General features: G+C 36.7%; 1 long non-coding RNA gene across 1 annotated transcript; it reads right to left on the reverse strand.

Annotated features, from left to right (window-relative positions):
* Positions 1-3,280: 3,280 nt before the first annotated feature.
* LOC147841365 (uncharacterized) lies at positions 3,281-5,691 on the reverse strand. The gene is made up of 3 exons (XR_015504018.1): positions 5,009-5,691; positions 3,766-4,977; positions 3,281-3,730 (listed from the first exon to the last, which is right to left on the reverse strand). It is a non-coding gene; the product is annotated as an uncharacterized LOC147841365 (long non-coding RNA).
* Between the last annotated feature and the right edge of the window lie 5,159 nt (positions 5,692-10,850).

Here is a 10,850-nt window from a genome sequence, read left to right on the forward strand (position 1 = left end):
GACAACGCCACCTATGCACTTTTGACGGACTGGCCACCAAGCTATGTTTCACGCACACTTTTTTGCACATGCATCAAACATGCCAAAACCTAAAAAAAAAGTCTCTTGGAGGGAAATCTCAAACCCACCAGGAGTTTTTAACTTCCTCAGCCGAAAAAGCAGAGTTTTTGCCATTTCCAGGCGTTGTTTTTTAACAAACTCCTCCTAGGGATTTTATCAGATTAACACCAAAATTGGGTTTAATCATTGAAAGGCCTTGATGTTAAATTGCGAAGATCTAAAGTTTACGTCGAAGGGGCATGTCTGTGGCGGCCTCACAAACTTTGATGTTTCGCCACTAAACAGGAAATTGTTATAACTCAGGCATGCATTGACTGATCTGCCTCAAAATCCACACGGTCCACTGCCTCTATAACCACACAGTCCTGACCTAAACATGTTTACATGCCATTATCCAGTTACAGTTATAGCTCCCATAGTGAGCCCAGGTGCGAGGTCCCTTTCATCAACCTGAAAAAATATAAAAATGCAGTGCAAAATTATTGTATAATAAAAAAGTTTATTAAAAAATTTTTTCTAAAGGGTGACGCAGTGGCAGAGTAGGTAGAGCTGTTGCAGCAAGACGGTTGCTGGTTTGAGCCTTGGCTAGGTCAGTTGGTATTTTTGCATTGGAGAGTTTGCATTTTCTCCCTACGTTTGCGTGGATTTCCTCAGGGTGCAAAGACATGCGGTACATGTAAGTTGGGTAAGCTAAAATTGTTCATAGTATATGTGTGTGAATGAGAGTGTATGGGTTTTCCCAGTAATGGGTTGCAGCTGGAATGGCATTCGCTCTGAGTAAAACATATGCTGGATAAGTTGACGGTTTATTCCGCTGTGGTGACCCCAGATTAATAAATGGACTAAGCTGAAAAGAAAATGAATGAATATTTTTCTATATATAATATATATGCTTTTATATTTATTTATTTATGTTAAAACAATATATTTTGTCTGATAATTTTTTTATCTTACATCTGATTTCTTTTACACTGTGGAAAACCTGGATAATTGCTGGCTTGACATTTTATTAAATAGAGGAAAATGGTTTTCACTTAAGAAACATTATTAATTTGTTAAATATCCATATAAATTATGAAAGGGAAAAATCAAGAAGCGATTTTATTTGTTTGGAATAAATTTGCATAAATTACAACTACTCCAGTCTAATTAATAGGAAATAATGGAACCATTTTGGGAGAAGGATGTTTTTTCTTTTAATGATGATGATGATGATGATGATGATCATCATCATGCGTGTATGTACGTGTTTGTGATTTGTAGAAAAAAATTATTGTTTGCTCATCATATGTACTGTACCATATATATAAACATACGAGCTGGATTACCCAGTTCTTCACAGTTCAAATAAATGAAGGCCTACTGGTACTTTTCAGACAGGACATTATTTATTATTTATAATTTATGTGAAGGATTTTTTTTCTTACTTAAGAAATAAATCATTGTATTAAATATATGTATACAAAATGAAGGGGAAAACTCAACCGGTTTATTTGTTTAGCATACATTTTGCATAAATTATAACTACTCCATTCCAATTAACAAGAAATCAGATTTGTTTTGTGTGTTATCAGAATAATACTAAATCAGAATTAAAATTAAAGTGTGTATTTATCTACGTATGTTTGTGTGTTTATATCAATATTACATTTATATCCCATGTCATATAATCTTCAATAAATATACAAGCAATAAAAAATAATACAAAAAATACAGAAAGAGTCTTATTGTTACAGTAAAAAAATAACAATAAAGATGACTACTTTTATCTTTATTTGTCTATATAAAAAAGGCATTTAGACATTAACCCCCACATTATTATATTATATTATATTATTTTATATTATATTATATTATATATTCCTCTGTTCTGGTTCTCTAACATGTCGTGAATTTTCCACAGTACAGCACATCCTGCTTTATGCTTGCATGTTATACTTTAAACTATCATTAATTTGTAATAAAATGTATAATTTGATAAAAAAAATTTTTTCATTTGGCTTAGTCCCTTTATTCACCAGGGGTTGCCACAGTGGAATAAACTGCCAACTTATCCAGCATATGTTTTATATAGCAGATGCCCTATCAGCTGCAACCCAGTACTGGGAAACATCCAGTGCTAACAAGGGGCAGACTTAACCAATAAGCGACGTAAGCAGCCTATATTAATCATATAGCTCTGTTATACATTTTCTGTTACATGTTGTAAAGTCTGTCTATAACAGTTATGATTTTCTTGTCATTACTTCTTTTCAAAACTGTGGGATAATGGAATGTTCCGTCTGTACTGCACATGCACAAGGTGTGAGCGCTTCTTCAATCAATACACTGCCAGCCAGTGTTGCCAACTTAGCAACTTTTTAGACCCCCCAACCTAGGGTCAAATTGTCAAATAAGTGACTAGCGAATGTTTTTAGGTGTTACTGGAAATTTTTAGAGACTCTCATGTGTCCACCCTGTACCATTCCTAATGTTACTCTTCGTGATGAGCTGCAGGTGATACCATCGATCTCTCCCCTGCCTCAGAGCTCAAAGGTGGCACAGTGCCACAAAGCCTTCTCTCACACCTGCAGCATTGAGAGCAGATCATTCTTCTGCATATGGTAAAGTCTAGATTGGATTTGCAGCCACCCTTAAGTGTGAAATCCACTTCAGTATAGCAGCATTTTTTATGACACTGTATAACATAAATGATTATTTTTACAGTACTGTGACGGTTGGCGGAGTAGGTAGTGCTGTCACCTCACAGCAAGAAGGTTGGAGGTTCGAGCCTCGGCTAGGTCAGTTGGCCCCATACCTGGAATTGCTTAGAGCCCCTTACTAAGTCCACTCTTGGTGCTAACCACTGAGCCACCGTGTCGCCCTGATTCAATTTTTATTGTTTCAACTTTGTTGATTTAAACTATATCCTACATTAATAAACAGTGACAGGTAATTTCAATGGTATTTGTGATGGTTAAAATAGAGTAAAGGTTGTATACGGTAAAAATAACATCCAAACAACAAACTTCTAAAGGTCTAAAGAAAATCAATGTGGTTAATTGAAAGTAAGTTGTGCATTGTGTGTTGATTTATCACTCATTGATTCTAACTGTACTAACTCTTTATTTAATTTAATTTCATTTAATTTTGCTTTAGCTTATTCCCTTTATTCATCAGGGGTCGCCACAGTGGAATGAACCACCAATTTTTTTTCATTCATTTGTTCATTTTTTTTTTTCGGCATAGTCCCTTTATTAATCCGGGGTCCCCACAACGGAATGAACCGCCAACTAATCCAGCACATGTTTTAAGCAGCGGATGCCCTTCAAGCTGCAACCCATCACTTGGAAATATCCATACACTCAATCACACTCATACACTACGGACAATTTAGCCCACCCAAATCACCTGTACCGCATGTCTTTGGACTGTGGGGGAAACCGGAGCACCCGGAGGAAACCCACTCGAACGCAGGGAGAACATTCTAACTTCACACAGAAACGCCAACTGACCCAGCCGAGGTTAGAACCAGCGACCTTCTTGCTTTGAGGCGACAGCACTACCTACTGCACCACTGCGTCACCCTTGAACTGCCAATTTATTCAGCATATGTTTTACACAGCAGATGCCCTTCCAGCTGCAACCTAGTACAGGGAAAAATCCATACACACTCATTCACGTACATACACTATGGCAAATTTAGTTTATTAAGTTGCCTTATACCGCATGTCTTTGGAATGTTGACACCCACACCAACACGGGGAGAACATGCATACTTCACACAGATATGTCAACTAACCCAGCCATGACTTAAACCAGCGACATTCTTGCTGTGAGACAACAGTGCTAACCACTGAGCCACCGTACCGCCCACACTATTTATTTCAAACAACAATTATTACATCAACGAACAGTTCTATTTGATGCTGTAAATAAAATGGTTTAAATGGGGAAAATGTTTTAGCTGGGTAAAAAGTCCAGTTCTTTGAAAAGCCATGGTTATTAACACTTCAGCATGCATGTTGATAGATTTTTCAGATATTTTCAAATGAATTAGCGTCGCCTCAATGCACTGTAAAAGTGCCTAATTTTGTAATGAGCTTGATTTTATAACAACACTTCACTGCTCCGATCCTGAGGCCTGGGGCGCTAATTAAAACATTGAGCTATTAGCAATAATTCAACTTACAAAGAGATGAAAGCTTATGCAGAGAGGTTTAATAAAACATGTTAGCTTAAGAAATGTTCAATTATGTTGAAGTGAGCTGTCAGAAACACTAAACAGGCTACTGGCCGTGATATATGGTTTTATATTTTCAGCAATATTATGCCACAGTTTTGCTTTAGGGTGTAGGGAAACAATGACATAAAAGTGACTTTCAGTATCAACCAGGGAACCCAGAATGTCTAATTGTGCAAAAATAACAAACACTGATGTCTTTTGTATGGATACATTTTGTGCTTTTAATTAGTTTTATACTGCCACTTTCACAACTCATTTCCTTCAATATGTATATTGTGCTTTTAAATGTGAAAATCAAATGTGGGTTTTTATTGTGTTTGCAATGTTAAAAGTACACTTTGGAAAGTGTGTATTTTAAGTACACTTAAAGGTCATGTTTTTAACTTAAGTGCACATGCCATTAGAAGAAAAATGAGATGAGGTTTTATTCATTCATTCATTTTCCTTCAGCTTAGTCCCTTTATTCCTCAGGGGTTGACAGTGGATTGAACCGCCAACTTACCTAGCATATGTTTTCCAAAGTGAATCCAGCTGCAACCCAGTTATAGGAGCCATATTACTTTTCATTTAATGATAATGTTTATTTGTATACTGATTAGTTTGGGTTTCACAGTGACTAATTATGTTTTGGTCACATGGGCATACCTGGCACCTGCTAGAGCAGTGGTTTCCAAACTTTATGCTGTGTGCACCTATTTTTAATATTTGACACCTGTCAAGCACCCCTTTTTCCGAATGAACTCCACATTTTTAACCATGGGGCTATTGTGACGCAGAAGTTAAACCACGAGATGAGTATACATAGGTTGTAGATAACAATTTGCAATGTGATATTTTTGTTTTCTTTCTCTCAGTGAATTTCTTTTCTTTTAAAAATATGACATGTGAAGTTTACCCGAGATAAATGCATAAAAATAATAAAAGACAAAATTTTTTCGCCATTTCTAACATTTTTTCGCGCACCCCTGGTGGTCAGACTAAGCAGCTATAGGGGTGCACACACGCACCCCAGTTTGAGAACCGCTGTGCTTGAGCAAATAAAGCGTGTGCACACTCACACAGGTGTTAGGAAGAGAGAATGAGAGTGGGGTAGCTGTGGTGTTTGTTGACCGCCGCGGCACACGCAACAACTCTATTTCACTACATGCCACGCTTTGATGCAATAATTAGCCTTTAACGCCGTACGGAACAGGTTTTTAACTCACAGATTGCTGTTTGTTTTGTCATGTTTCAAGTTTATATAAAGATTTGCTACTAACATCTTAGGCTCAGCTTTTCTGTCTCAGCCACCAGTGCGTCATAAATCAAAGGACCCTCACTGCTTCTCTAGCGACTTAAGGAGGAATCTAGAAGTCGCAATACCAGTACAGGGAAACATCCATACACAATCATTCACACACATACACTACGGCCAACTTAGTTTATTTAATTCACCTATACTGCATGAGCACCTGGAGGAAACCTACGTGAACATAAGGAGAACATGCAAACTCCACACAGAAATGGGTTGAACCAGCGACCTTCTTGCTGTGGGGCGACACCATTGCAGTGTTGGCAACTTTTTTCAATAAAATTGCATTGAGCTCTGCCAAAAGACTTAGGGCTCTATTTTGACGGTCCATTCACAAAACGCAAAGCGCACGGCGCAAACACTTTCAGGGCGTGTCAGAATCCATACTTGCTAATTTAAGGACGGCAAAATCCGTTTTGTGCCATGACGCATGGTCTAAAAGGGTTGAGTTTATTTTCTTAATGAGTTATAGATGTGTTTTGAGAATAAACCAATCAGAGTCTCATTTCCCATTACCTTTAAGAGCCATCTGCTTCGCGTCATGAGCGCATTTGCTATTTACAGGACGTAAAGTAAGTTCACTTTCGCTTTTGCTCTCGTGGATAGGGAAGCCTTTACGCACAAACATCAATTAGCCTATAAATAATTAATTTCGTTTGTTAAGCGCAAAGATTTGTTTCAAAACTATTTCTAAATTCAGTTCTAATTTCCAGCAAACAAATAAATTAACATTGATAACTCAGCGTGTTAAAAAAACTGAGTTATTTCCAAATACACCTGCTATGCCCCATACGGTCTAAAACCTGACAGGTGGACAAATCTAAGCTTGTTTTTAATAAAACAAATATAAATATGGATATAATAAATAATACTGCTGATAATAATAACATTATACAAATGCAAATTGAATGAACTGAAAAAGCCTCCTGAGATGAAGAAAATATGAAAGCAGTGGTTTTTAAATTCATGTAGGCTAGAAATTAATATGTTTTATAATATTTTAATCATTTATATTCATATCCTATATATATCCTTATTATATATATCCTTAATATATTATATCTTTTTCATATGTAAGCCAGGCGCACTTTGCGCCAAACAATAGACCAACTTTGTTCTGGTCCAAAGAACAGACTATTTACAGATTCTCAAAATAGCAGCGCGCCAAAACACGCCTGCTTTTTTAAACCAGAACGCCTATAGGCGCATATACGAGGGCAAATGCATTTGCTATTTAAACAGTGTGGCGCAACACCTCAAAATGACCTTTGCGCCGTTGTGAAAGTAGCAAATAGCAATTGCGTTACGTCTTGCGCCACATTACGCCAGGTGTATGATAGGGCCCTAAATGTCACTATATTACATCATACGTCAATTTGCACATTACTGATATCACAATTAAACACACCTGAACCAATTAATTAGGACCTGAACACCACATGATAATTACAGGCAGGTGTGTTTGATATGGGCAGCAACTGAAATCTGCAGGAAGGTAGATCTCCAGGAACCGGATTGAGCACCCCTGGTCTAATCCAATTCAATGATCTATGCTAAGCTAAGCTAAAGGTGCGCCCACCATACCTGTAATTTGGCTGTATGGATTAAAAACTGTTTAACTCTAGGGGACTTCTTAAATAAGCCAATTTTCATAAAAAATGGGGTGTTTCTTTAATAAAGTATACATAAAGATGAATGTAAGTCCCTAAGTGGAAACACATTTTAAATAAACAACAATTTAATCATTTTAACATAAATTATAAATAGGTGTTTTTTTTTTAAAAGAAACAGTTTTATTTAATTTAATTCACATGTTCATGTGTACACATCTAAAACTTAATTTTTAGAATAAATGCTACTTAGTTTGATTTAGCAGTCATTAGCACTGAAAGGTGTAGCTTGCAGTGAGGGCGGTTTAATCGAGGCTCCTGTCCCATGTTAGCAGCACTTCATCAGAGGATACAATTTAATATAGTCTGTAATGAGGGCTGACATGAAATAAATATTAATTAAATGAGATCAAAAAGTGCTCTAGCACTTGCCTTCATTAAATTTTCAGCATCTGCGTAAATCGGGTACACCTCGACTCGGAAAGGGGGTCTGCATGTTGTTTTGCACACATCAACTAATCTGTTTGTGTACGCAAAATGGTGTTACTACAGGCTAATGGCCCAGCAGCCTAGCACCAAATATCAGCTTTCATAGCTCTTATGAATTTTCTATTTGGAAATAAGCTCCACTAGTCACATGAGTGCTATCTGTTTCATCTGTTTCACAAGTGGTATCCATTTCATACGATTCTTATTTTTGATGGCGGTTCCCAGCGGATTACTGATTACCATTCTCGGCATGGATTCTCCATTGTTTATTGATTAGGTGTTCATAAATTGTGAAAATATGGCAACGATGAAGTTGTTAAAAGCATTTTTCGATCGATTACTGTCGGCAAGTGCTAAAGCCAAGGAGAACTTTAAAATGAGTGAGGGTTTTAGTACAAACCCCTGAGTCACACTGAGAGATTACAGGCCGGAGCAGACAGGATTTATTTCCTGTCCCCTTCGGTTGCAATATTGTGTTTTTAAATTGAATATAGTTATGGTAATGTTTTTGATCAAGGATGGTGGGGCTACAGATAATTGAGTTGTTTAGATTAGAAAAAGCATTTCTCCACGCCATTACTGACACGACTGCCTGGACGGCTAGCTCGCACCGCAGCTCGCTCGGCTGTCGCTGTATAGCCGTATAGAAAATAATGTTTGAATTGTAATGCTGTTCCCGTGAGTCAGAGTCATTTGTCTTTGTTCGGTGTGCTTGTGTCTCACTGTGTATCACAGGGAAGATGAATGCGGCTAATAGACTGTGACACAACCATTAACTACAGCTGTAATGAAAGTGTAATAGAATCAAACAGTCATTTCTCTGCAGAGCCCCAGCAGATACAGGTAAACGTCTGAAGACCGGACACAAAGGCCTACGCTTCCTTACTAGATTTCGCCCTTGAACTCCCATCATCCTCGCTGAAACATCAAACAAAAAGCTGCTGACTGATCGTCTTCTTTACATATGAAACAAATCCAGCGACTGCATTATTCTTTCAGGCTTTGACAAAGAACTGAGGTGTTCTTTCATGTGTGATCTCGGGCTTTTGTGAGCTCGTGCCCTTGCTTTGTTGGAAATATTGACTGTAGAGATATTCCCTCGTTTTATGGAGATGTTATGCTCTCGAGTGTCAAGATCATAAAGGACAAAATAATAAGCCCTAGTTATTAAAGGCTGCTGGTCCTCTTTTTTTGGACCTGCAATAACAGAGGTACGGGTTTGTCTGCTGAGCAATTGTGTTGTGAATGGGGAAATAATTCCCTGAACTCATTTGAATTTTTTTGTTCATATCATTTACATGATATCAGTATTTGCAATTACCTCTGGGTTATATTTTTTTGTATTATATGACTATAACTATTTGTATTCTGTTTCATGAGTTCAATTATAACAGCATATACAGAGTTTTCTGTGTTCAAATATAATAGAGGAGGGATTTCCCAATTGGCTGGACAAGGAGACAAATGCTTATTTAAATATTAAAGTAATATTTGCATACAAAAAAATAAAATAAATCGAATTAAAGATACATAGCCAGATATGATTCCGCCTTCAGAGGTGATGCTAGACATTATCTAATCTAGGCTATATCATGGTATTTAGGTTCATTATGTGGCTCTTGTGGAATACTCAATTCTATTTGGTTAATCTAATATTTCCTAATATTCCCCATTGACCATTGCTATACTGAATAAAACCACAGTCAGTCACACTACACTACCTGACAATAGTCTTGTCGTCAATCCCAGTTGTAAAAGCAAGACAATAATTACATGACTTCTAGTTGATCATTTGGAAAAGTGGCAGAGGGTAGATTTTTCTGCATCCCTGTTTGTGCATCCCAATCATCACAAACACTGCAGAAGACCTATTGGTACATGCATGGACCCAAGATTCTCATAGAAATCAGTCAAGTCTGATGAAGGAAAAATCATGGTTTGGGGTTACATTCAGTATGGGGGCATGCGAGAAATCTGATGGCAACATCAACAGCCTGAGCAAATTCTTCAGCAGGATAGGGCTCCTTCTCATAATTCAGCCTCCACATCAAAGTTCCTGAAGGCAAAGAAGATCAAGGTGCTCCAGAACTGGCCAGCCCAGTCACCAGAAATGAACATTATTTAGCACACCTGGAGTAAGAAGCAAGAGGCATTGAAGATAAATCCAAAGAAACTTGATGAAATCTGGGAGTCCTGCAAGAACGCTTTCTTTGCCATTCCAGAAGACTTTATTAATTAGTTATTTGAGTCATTGCAGAGATGTATGGATGCAGTCCTCTAAGCTCATGGGAGTCATACACAATAATAATTATTTAATTTTCCACTGCACCACCTTTATATTCTTTACTGCACTTGAATGGTTAAAAATCAAGGCATTTTTTATTTTATTTTGGTAAAATAAGCCAAATTTAGAGACCTTTGCCTTTCATACACCACTTCTGATACCAAATGATCAACTAGTGAAGATATTATCTGTTCTTCCTAAAACTTGGATAGGCGACAAGACTTTTGACAGGTAATGTACACTTTTTGCTCCATTGTTTTTTATTCAAGTTTCATATTCTTCCAATAAATGTTAAAAAATGAATGAATGTTTTGTTTTTCGTTTTTAAGTCTAACAGCTAGGTGATGCCAAGATGTACAGCAAACCATTTAAATTTTATAGCTAAATAACAGAAACCTTTATTTTAAGATGGAGTTTTTGTATGCCACAATTGAGTCAGAATCAGAAGCCTATCTTCTTAATTGTAAAAAGTTAAATATATTACTAAAATGAGTGGGACTTGATTTTTTTCCATCATGATTTGACCTGATCATTATAATTTTTTGGACTTGAAGTTAACGCAAATGTTCATCACAGAGTCGCTTGTTCGCTGAAATTCAAAGATTTTTTTAATCAAATCAGTTATTTTTTTACTACAAATATTTTGATACTATATATATAAAAAACAAATGATATGGTCATTTTAAAAGCAACCAATGATTCTTTTTTTTTTTTTTTTTTAAGCATTTAAAATGTCTAAATTGATTTTCAAATTTGAATAAAGATGACCTAATGTGTTTGGAACAACAATAAATTTTAAGAGTTTACACTTAGCTCACAATTTATTTATAGCTTGTTTGGTGTGTTGTTCCGGGAGATAGCACTGAGCTCAAGGGATCCTCGAGCCCAGGG

This window comes from Danio rerio, chromosome 12 (assembly GCF_052040795.2).
Source record: "Danio rerio strain M-AB ecotype USA chromosome 12, GRCz13ab, whole genome shotgun sequence".
NCBI lineage: Eukaryota > Metazoa > Chordata > Actinopteri > Cypriniformes > Danionidae > Danio > Danio rerio.